Source organism: Pseudopodoces humilis, chromosome 12 (genome assembly GCF_049639895.1).
Source record: "Pseudopodoces humilis isolate 2021_Gansu_Grassland_sample_001 chromosome 12, ASM4963989v1, whole genome shotgun sequence".
NCBI lineage: Eukaryota > Metazoa > Chordata > Aves > Passeriformes > Paridae > Pseudopodoces > Pseudopodoces humilis.
Window position 1 is genome coordinate 9,464,587 of NC_142211.1, and position 11,077 is coordinate 9,475,663.

Sequence of the window (11,077 nt, forward strand, 5' to 3'; positions counted from 1 at the left end):
TGCTAAGCCCTCCCCAGCTGGGGAAGAATGGGCTCAAAATAATTGGTTCAACCTGGAAAATGTAACTGATAGAATTTGCTCCCTGCAACATGAGGCAAAGTTCAAATTTGGCCGTAATAAAACCATAATTTTTTCTGTATTGGGAGCTTGCCTTATGTCAGCTGTAGAGGCTCGCACGAGATGAAGGCAGGAAGAGAATGCAATTATACAATCCCTACAAAATTTAGTTGAAAGTTTGCAAAATGAAGTTCATTTCTTATGAATTGCTCTGAGTGAGGAGTGTGCCAAAAATTCACAGTCTGCTGACTCCTTTAAGGAGTCGTTGGAAAAAGAAACTCCTCAGATAAATCACATATATCCTCAAACAGAATTACATTTGGTAAAAATTGTGGTGAAAATTGTTGCTCACAAATGAGACCTTTGATTAAAACAGAATATAATTATATCAGTGATGAAGATCTTAATCTACATATAACCACTAAAGAAATCCTGTACACTGCTACTGAATTGGCTAAGTTGAAAAAGGAGTACGGGCATCTCCCTCACGAGTCAGAGACAGAATACGTATTTCGAGTTTCTCTCACAGGGGGAGATCAAATTTAATTATCTGAACAAGAAGCAAGTGGTTATTGGGGACATGGTGTTTTCTTAACAACAGGAGATAAACGCAACCCATGGTCCCTAACCCAGCGAGCTGCATATTGGGCAGAGGGACTTAACCCCCTGGAAAGGGGATATCCTGTAGCTTTGACCAGCTCCCCAGACCAAATTTTAGAAAATATTTATAAAGCAGCTTGTTTGCAACTGATTCATGAAAGAAAATTAATTGCTGGCTATGAATCACCAATGTTGTTACCTGTGAAAGCTGAAATTATGACCCCTTTAATTTGTGGTCTTCCAGAATCACTGAAACCTACAGCAATTCTCCTCCAAACAACCATAGATGATATCCTGGTGGGAGGAGAAGAAAAAGAAGTAATAAAAAATAAATATGCTGAAAAGAGGTACACTACCTGGGAAAAGGGATTGTTTGCAGTTAATCCAGCTCTCATAGAAGTAGAAAAAATTGCACAACAACAATCAATTGCATTAAAAGACCCTTTTGAAATTACTAAGACAGTCGCTACTGGGACTCTCCACCCTGACGGGGTGGCCCAGAGGGCCTCAATGAGAAAGTGGTATGCCCAGATTGAACATTAACATCTTCTCAATAACAGAAGGAGCTGTAAAAAATCAGGTGATACCAAAAACTGAGAGCTTAAGTAGCAGCCATGACAAACCTGACTTGGTAATTAAAGAAACCCCTCCTAAAATAAAAACAGAAAAGGGTAGGCAAATTTCTAGCCTACAGTATTGGTGGAACTTGGGGGTGAAGAAAGGGGTACCGAAGGGTTTAATGGTTAACCTGCCGCTTGAAAAATTAAGTAAGTTGGTCTCTCAGTGGCAGGATTCCAGCCCCATTGTACCAAGCGCTCCACCTCGCCCTCTACTGATTCTGGGCAGTGGGCCAAAGCAACACCACTCACAGGTTCTGGACAGTGAGCAAAGACAATCAGCAAACTCTTGGTTCACTGATACCTCTGCCAAACGAGAGGGAGAGGTGTGGAGGTGCAGGGCAGTAGCCCTCACTCAGGCTGCAGAGCTGATAGCTGTTTGGAGTGTTTTCCAGCATAAGGCACAGAATACCTCTCCTGTCTGTATCTACACTAACTCCTATGCTATGTTCAAGGGATATACTGAGTGGCTTCCTTTTTGGCACCAAAAGGACTGGGAAATAAACAGAATTCCAGTATGGCAAAAGGAAAAGTGGCAAGAAATTCTATGCTTTCTGCTGGTAAGAGTGGGGATTATATCTTGGTTAGTCCAAACTGAAGCTTTTAAAAGAGCTACAGGAGAATATGCATGGGTAGCCTCCGATGCCCTGGGGATATAGCATTGGATAAACACCCACTGGATAATTCCATCATTTTAATCTCCTGCCCCTATGTGGCAGACTCTGTTTTGTTTATTTCCTACAGAAGAACACCAAGGGACATGAAGATCAGATAAACCATGAACTTAGAGATTTAAAATAAATGCTGCAGCAAGGCCTATATTTAGTGTAATAATCACATACCATGGTGTGAATACCCCTTTTTGTGCTAAATGACAAAGCTAATGTTTTCCCTTCTTTTACGTTAGCCCAAGGTGATGATGTTTCAACACACTGCAGACCAAGTACCAGATCCCACACTGAACCTGTACACAGTCATGTCACCGGATTTCATGGCCAGGTTATATCTTGTGAAACTCAGAATCAAGATTATTGGTTGAATTTAATGGCTGTACAATTGTCCTCTAAAGCTGTGTATGGTAAAATAATACTAAAATACTGGGGAGAACTTGATGTTAATATTATAACACCTATACCTATCACCACCCAACCACCGGTTATACCGAACCCCAAAATTTTTTGAAATTGAACCCTATATAATCAGGAAAACTGGCCAACAAAAAATGCTATTTAATCCAGCATGGTCTGTCAAACAAGTCAATTTACTAATGAAAAACAATGTCTCAGAGATTCAGCCAGCTTGTTCACCTTTTTTGCAAACTTCCTTTGAGGGGAGGACAACCTGGTTGCGAAAGCGAAATTCTTTTCACAAACGGATGACAAGAGATATAACCGGTGTCGTGGGATCAGGACTAGGAATTTTGAATAGTATTGATTCAGAAGTATTGGTGAATAAATTGGCTGTTGCAACTAAAGATTTGACCAAAATACAACAACCACTGAGGTCATCTTTAATTGCTTTGGGAGCCCAACAGTGGTTGCTATCAAACATATTACCAAATTGGGAAATGGTAAATGTAAATGATCACAAATTAATAATTGATGCACTCAGTGCTGCACAAAACAATGTTTCTTTGGCTCTTAGCTGTATTCAAGCCCAGTTGTGGATGCAGTCAGTTGCTGCATCAATTATCAGAGAGGGTGAAGAAGGCACCTTTCCCACTGAAATTCGGAAAATAGTCTGGGACAATGCCAATGATTTTGAAAAGGAATTTCAATCTTGGTGGAATTTGGTGAATTTTACCTACGATCCCACCACAAACATAGCCACAGCTTTTGTGCTGACAATACGTAATGCTTCAGTACATTCAATCTTTCCTATCATTGCATTGGGGCTGAATCATGACAGAGCTGTTCTCTATCCTTTAGAGCATAGGGAATGGGCCCGTCAGATTGGTGGGAAATGGCAAACTGCTGGTTTAGAAAATTGTATTGTCCGGGAACAACAAGGGTTTATCTGTGAAAGTAATGCAATCAAAGCTCAAGACATTTGTTTAGACACAGAACAGAATATCTGTCATTTTGAAATCCATCCTAATGAGACTTCTGAAACAGTGCTTGTGTATGTAGGCAATGGATGTGTATGCTTGAGAACTGCTTGTGATAGTATGCTTGTAGAAAACATAGTAGTGGATACTAAGAATCATTCAAATTTTTGTGTATGCAATTTTACTGAGATTATAGAATGTGACTTTTCTTATTTAGCTCCAGTTACTTCATATTATCTTTTGCAGTATAATTACACTTTGATTCATCATTTAGTGCCTGCTCCAATTGGAATGAACTTTGCGGATCCTTGCGGATTGTGACACCACCCTAGACAACAAGCCAGAACAACAGGCCTCCTGGCTACTCTCATGAGGACAGAAGCCCCAGCTCTGCAGTGTGTGCTGCAAAGCTGAATTGTGCCTCCTCCTTGGAGCTGCCAGTGTGGGAGCGGCCGTGGTGCAAGCAACTCCTCGGGCCCCCCACCCCAAGAGCTGAATCCTAATAAAGGCGTCAAACCGGAGTCTTGTCTCCTGGCCAATTTCTTTCAGTATGGACTAAAACCCAAGCTGGGGGTGATAGTAAGAACGGACTAAAACTACAACCAAGAGGTGCACATGCTCCAAAAAGGTGGTCACAAGGAGGAGTTATGCTAAGAAGTTTTTGGAACATGTAAATAATTTTGAGGAGAAGTTTGAATATGTATGGTTGTTTATGAATATGCAATAGGCTGATGCAGTAGAAAAAGTATATAAACAGTGTCTCTGAAATAGCAAGTGTGGTCCTGGCAGAACGTCAAGCACCCGGACATTAATCTTTGCTTTATTATCTTTGTCTCCTATTGTCTTTCATTACACTTTTAAATTTTACCAGGAAGTGAACCTCATTTTTCATAATAACGTACACAAATTGCTTCACTTAACCCCTGGGGAGTAACCACGAAGCAGGTGTCCCTTCTCAGGGGAGAAACTCCACACATTTCCAGGAAAATCTATAGATTTCTGCTTTGTGAAAGTTTGGTGTGTGTCGCAATATATTAGGACCGGCGAAGCAGTATGACATAGACTCTCTTCTGGGTTATGCAAGAAAGCCAGTTTTATCATTCCAGATCTTCTTTTATAGATAGGTCCAAGTAGGTCCGAGAGGTAAAACTCTCATTGGCCATTAAGCCAACACATCACTATTAGACAGTTAGAAACTAAACCCTTTGACTGTTTCTCGCAAGTAAACAACAAGGATCCAAACAACACCTGCAAAGGTTGTTGTCCTTCTACAAGGACTGTTTGGATTCCTCCTTATAATTTCTCAGGCCAGAGAGAGAACTAGTTTCACACAGGCACTGTGCTCCCTGCCTGCTTTCAGCGTCCATAATTCCCCTTTATTTTAGGGCAGAAAGGTAGCATTTGTAATCACCTGCTGGGCCCTTGCAGGAAAGAGAACAAACACAGCATCAGAGATCCCTTTAGTAACTTGTCAATTACCAAACAGAACCTTGCTTGGACATTAACTTAGAATGGTCAGGGAGATTCTCTGGCACATGTTATTGAATCCTTCATGCATTACCATCAAGTCCTGTTGTTCATTCTTGCAAGGAGTCAGTTAAACCTGGTAAATTGGAGTGACTCTGTGCAGGAAAAATTTTCAATAATGAAACAAGGTTGTATTATTGACCTCTTTCAAAAGTGAATAATCCAAGCATTTGGTTATGTCTGCTGTGATACATAGCATGAATAAATTAGTGCTAAAGTTATAATCTTGTCTGACAAAAATCCTAGCATATTTCCAAGAAACCTTCCCTGATGAGATTATAGTGATATGCAGCAAGGCCAACATGAATATTCATCTGCAAAGGGCATATCTCCAAGAAACCTCCATCCGATAAGATTATAATGATACGCACTCATAAATATTCGTCGGCAAGAAGTGTATTTCCAAGGAACCTGATGAAATTACAACATATACACACAAAACAGCATGAATATTTGTCTGCAAGCAGTGTATTCCAAAGGACCCCCCGAAGAGGCTGAAAACATATAAAAAGCACCTTGGGACAGTTGCAGTTTGTGAAGCATGGTGGAGAAGTGCTGTAGAAAGCCTCCTCCCTGTATCATCCGGTGCTGTTCGCCTAGCACAGCGCCGAACTGATTTTTGCTTATAGTTTCCTTTTTATGCTTGTAATTTGATTATAGAATAATTTTCTTCTTTTTACTAATAAAATTGACTAATCATTTATAACATCTGCTATATAAGCAGATTCAATGACCAGATTCAGAGGTACCTAACTGGGCCAAACTTGGTTCATGACCTTCTAGCACTTGCCAGTCAGATTCATCCTTCCAGGAATCAATAGCTTTTCCTGTTTTTCACAATTTTCAAATTGTTTCAAATGAGCAATTAATTCAGACAGCATGAGTGCTTCCTATTTTTTTTTTTTTTTTGTTGCAAAAGCATGTCATAGCTGACGAGATGATCTACTTTCCCAAGAAGCAGGTCTACTCCGATAAAGGCTGCAAAACTGTACAGCCCAAATATTTAGACTTTGAATCTCCAAAGCCCTTTCTGAGCTGTTGGAAATCTGTGTATTTACACTTACACTTTTTACCTTTGCAGAACGTGTGGTAAAAATACCAGAGTGAGCTGTATGGGCTTTTTGCAGGATTAGACCATTGCTTGCTCAATTGCCAATGATACCTGTAGGATGAGAATTTGAATTGAAAACAGTAATATCAATAAAGGAATTTGCTTGATGAACCTGATTCCCAAAGATCTACATGATCCCAATTACCACAAAGTACAATTACATTTGTTTTGGAAAATTAATAATTTTTGACTTAGAGTCCAAATAAATGAAACTCAAAGAAAAGTCCATCAGCTGAAGATGTTGATCTTTAGCATCACTAGATGTCTTCTTAAATCTTGAAACAGGTGTCCCTTTTCACTCCTCGAAGGTGATGGTTGTCTGATGTAACTGCTTGCACCTGCTGGTAATAAAACATAGGCATTTCTTCTCCTAAATTAATAAATTAATTAGGCTTTACTGTTATTAGTCAATCAAATTTTAGTTTTGATAATTCATTTTTCAAATTTCTAATATAAATATACCTTGCTCAAATTAATGTTTTTTTTAATTGTTGCTCTAAATTTGATCAGCCCAGAAACTGCAAACATATAAAATGTTTCTTTCCATTGAAGACCTGAACATCTCTCCATGGCGAGGATCGATTCAGCTGTTATATTTACGAGTCAAATTGCCGAGTCAAAGAACTCATGTAATTTCGCTGCAGAAATATCTAAGCCTCTTGGTAGCTCTTATCCAGAAAAAGCTAAGGCGTGGCCAGTGCCCACCCTAACTGGAAAAAATCTCCTACATGATATAATTTTAAAACAAGATTTCCAAGAATCCTGGGGTAAAAACCAAATGAACCCCTAAAATTCTAACTTAACAATATCGTATCAGTAGATTCACATTCTGTAATCAATGTATCAGTACCCTTTCATCATCCCCAGGGGAAGGGGGGGAATGGAGCTGTTACCCTTGGCAGAGCTGCTCCTTGGGAGCGGAGGAGCCGCGACTAGCTCCTGCCATGCTGTGTGTTAACATCACAGCGGTGCTTGCCGCGTGGCGGGATGTGGGGGGAGTCCGGACTGAGAAACGCAAGCTGCTGTCTGCCAATCCCCCGCTCGGCTGCTGCCCCGGCCCCTCCAACACTGGAGTCGCGGGGGCGGGGGGGGGGGGGGGGGGGGGGGGGGGGAGGGGGGGGGAGAGCGTGGCACCGCAGGGAGGGCACACAGACAATCCTTAAAACCAACATAGGAAAAGTTAAAGGCATAAAACACTCAGAAGGCAAACTTTTCGCCCCAAAACCTGCGGGGCGGGACCATGGGGATAAAACTCTGTTAGAACATCTTTTGTCTGACTTTATCTCAGCTTCTGGATGACGGTGTTCTGTCCAAAGCTGTATCAGCGGAGGTAGTCCGTGTCTGCAGAAGTCTGAACAGGCTGGCACAGGGAGCGCAGTACATGCCGGGCGGGGAGTCCAGGCTGGCTGGGCGGGGATGGCTGCTGCTGTCGCTGCTGCTGCTGCTGGAAGTAGAGGTTGCGGACCCCCTGCGTGGTCTCCCAGATCTGCATCCACAGGCGGTTTGAGGAGCCGAGCTTCTCTGGCTGGAACCAGGCTATTCGGGGATCCATCAAACGGGGACCTGATATGCGGATAGAAAAGAACTCTATAACTCACAGAGTAGTTATATGAGTAGGTATGAATTTATCCAGTGCTGAGTTGCATGGGGGATATCTCCTCTGAAAAGTATGCACACTTTTTGAGATTTGGTTTTCTCTTTTTATCCTTTACAAACTAGGATTGCACAATACGCTTAATACATATTCATTTCTTAACCTCACTTGTCTTCACTTCATATTACAATTAGCTCCACGCTCTTTTGCAGCTGCGCATTGGTTGTTTCTGGTCAGTTTGGTGGTTGTTTGGGGTCGTCTTTGGGACGAGGTCAGCAATTTTCTCTTTAGCTGAACTCTTCACTTTGTTTTTTCGTGCATGCCTCTTTCCGTTTTTTGATTACTTTTTGGACTTTGATACTGTTCTTTCTGGTTTAGGGGTTTAAGGAATCCCCTTATCTTGTGGTGCCTTTGTCTTTGCATCTTGTTTGTGTATTCTAGCTCTTTATCTTATTTTGTAGTTTCACTCTTTCCCTGCTCTTGTGGAGTGGAGTATGGTTTTTGTCAACCCCTCTTCTTTTAGTCAAGCATTTCTTTATGTTTAATTCTTAATTCTTAATTTCTCTGTTTCAGTCCCCCCTTTTCTAGAAAATCAGTAAATTCTTTTACTTAACAATACAATGCTTTTCCTTTTTTAGTCTACTTCCACAGCTTGCTCTCCTCTGTATGTATCTTTTATTGCATTATTATATGCTGCTGCTAGGGAAGTCAGTACTGCTATTCGTTTTAACATTTTCTAATTTTAAACAAGCATGGTGATAGCACTAGAATTACACTTACTAATGTTAGTATGACAATAATAGGATGGTGAAGTGTGTTCAAAATTCTAGTTGCGGTTGGTGACTATCTAACAAGTATATCTCATTAGTGATGATTTGTGTCTTGGTTCACTCTTTGTAATACTTTGCTTATTTTTTTATATTATGATAGACAGTAACTAGAGTCTTGCTCATTTTCTTGAATTTCTTTTAGGATTTTTGTTAAGTCTTGGTGGTTCATTAGTTGTCTTACTAATGTAAGGTTCATTTTAATGGGTGTAGGTGATAATTTATGGTACATTGTGTAGTTAGATCTTATCAACTGATGGGATGTAACTGGTGCCACATATGAAAAATTACACTCTATTATTTTAACAAAATTACAGAAATTAGAATGATTTTCAGTAGGTAAGGTTACATTGTTATCATCTATTTTTATGGAAACACAAGCAGTTTTTAAACATACACAGCTTAGGCTAAGATATTGTCCTAGTTTAGGGCAAATTTGGGAGAAAACCTCCAGTGGGGCTCCCCCCGGGAAGCAAACCCACGTGGCCCTTTTCTCCCACCTCCCCAACCGGTTCGGGAAGAGATTTCTCTGAGAGAAGTGGAAAAAACCTGTTTATTTCACAGGCACAGCACTACCCAGCACAAAAATGAACGATATAGAATTACAAAACCTCTCGCCCTTCAGAAGAGATGACAAACTTCAGAGGGTCTCTTTCCTGTGGGTGTTCGCTCTGTTATCAGTCCCTCTGGTGCTGGAAAATGCCGCTGCCCAGGCTGGGCTCCCTGTAGTCCATGGGTGCAAGCTCCCGGTGCTCCCCCGAGTCCCCAGTCCAGAGCAGGTTCGATTCGTTTCAGAAAAAGGGAAAGAAAACAGTCCAGGAAGACCTCTCTGCTCCGGCTAGTTGGAAAGCCAAGGCGATCTGTCTCTTGTTGTCTGTCTGTGCTGTAGTCAAAACTCCTGATGCGGGGGGAGCAAGTACAGTCTCTGATAACAGACTCGGTGCTTCTTTTCCACTCACTTTTACTCTTAGATGGAATTTTAAGAATACAAAACCTGTGTCTGGGTTAGGTGGACGAATGGGGATACAATTTAACATCATAATCAACCCAGGACAGATATACAAGTACAGTTTTTTGATTAGTATCTGGATGAATTTCAAAGTGGCAAATGTTTTTTCGGTGTCTAGACATATATCTTGTGTCTCAATTGTGTTAGTTTTACAGATCTTCTTTTTCTCAGGTAACACAAGACTTTAAATTCACAGTTTTCCACTTCTCATTCATCATCTGGGCTTATGCTCTATGCTCTGAAGGGTAGAGCACTGTCTTTTCATGATTCAATCTTAATGCAATAATAGGGTGGATATTGTAAATTGTGGTGTTACGTATAGTTAGTACAAAAGCAGTAGCAGTCTTGGTGGTCGGGTCATAAGTAAAATTTACTAGGGTCTACTAGGATTGAAGTTTCCTTTTTAAATTTTTTGCATTGTCTAAGACAATTTTCTGAATCTTAATTGGGAAAGTACTTTTATTTCTTTCCTTTATTATTAAAGTAACCACTGATTGTACTCATAATTGTGCTTTTATGCAGCTGAGGGCTAAGGACACATTTTCTTGGGCCATATTAAGTGCATTTATTATTAGTTTGTGGTCTTGGTTTTTAGTTTCTTCTTATTTTGGTAATAATTTGGAAATTTGCTATTGGTTAGTTCTTAGTGCTAATAAAGAGGATTGTAAGGGCTGTTTTAGTTTGGTCAAATCACTTGTTGCAGCAGCTAATTTATTCATTAATATTTCTGAATTGATTTCATTTAGGACCTCCAATCTTGTTCTTAATAATTCAGTTAAATCTTTTCGTCTTCTGCTTCTGAAGTAAACTTGTTTTTGTAACTATGTTGCTTAGCTCTCAAGTAATGTCTTTAGGAAAAAGGAGCAGGTTGGCTGAATCTCAGAGATGTTAGTTTGCATTAGGAATTCAATACGCTTGAGAGACCACTCTGGATTAAATAAGAGCTGTTGTTGTCTTGTATTCTTTATTACATAGGCATCAACTTCTTAAATTTTAGGTTCAATTTTAGGTGGTGTGGTCTGAGCTTGGGTTACAGTTGATTTGGTTGTTGCAATAGGTATGGCTTTTATTTTAAATTTGAATGAGAGCTCAGTAGTACTACGACTCTACAGGCAAACCACATTTACTGTCTGCACTAATGTGAAGTTATACTAACAATCCAATTCACTTAGATGATTACAATTTTTTTGGTGCTTGCTTGTGGGATAAGTTGAAACACTAATTTGAATTACCTTTTCATGGTTAGTCTTGTTAATCATTCGGCATCTTACTCTGATTAACTTTCTTATAGTCTCTTGACGGAACCACAACTTTTCTCTTTGCTATTCTCGCTTTTCATACACTTGGTGTAGTGGATTAGATTTGCCAATTTCGTTTCCTGGCCAATGCACCAAATAAATGTTGTGGTTTTAAAGCAGTAACTAAAAAATTACTAGAAAACTTATTTATTTTTTGCTGTGAGATATGGATTAGAACAAGAGCAAAACAGGCTTAAAGCTTAAAAGGAATAAAGAAAGTTTATTAGTAAAACTACAAGAATAAGAACACCAGAATAAACCTCCAGACAACTCCTTTTTCTCCCACTACCCAACTATTCCCTTGTTTACATGACAACATAGAGACAAAAAACTTTGGAACTTTGGTGTTTAAAACAGTCCCAATTCCTGCTAGAGTCTTTTCATCAGCCT

The 11,077-nt window shown here is 40.0% G+C and overlaps 1 pseudogene; it reads left to right on the forward strand.

The window, feature by feature from the left end:
• The first annotated feature begins 411 nt into the window (after positions 1-411).
• Positions 412-1,200, forward strand: LOC148183352 (uncharacterized; annotated as a pseudogene).
• The last annotated feature ends 9,877 nt before the right edge of the window (positions 1,201-11,077 follow it).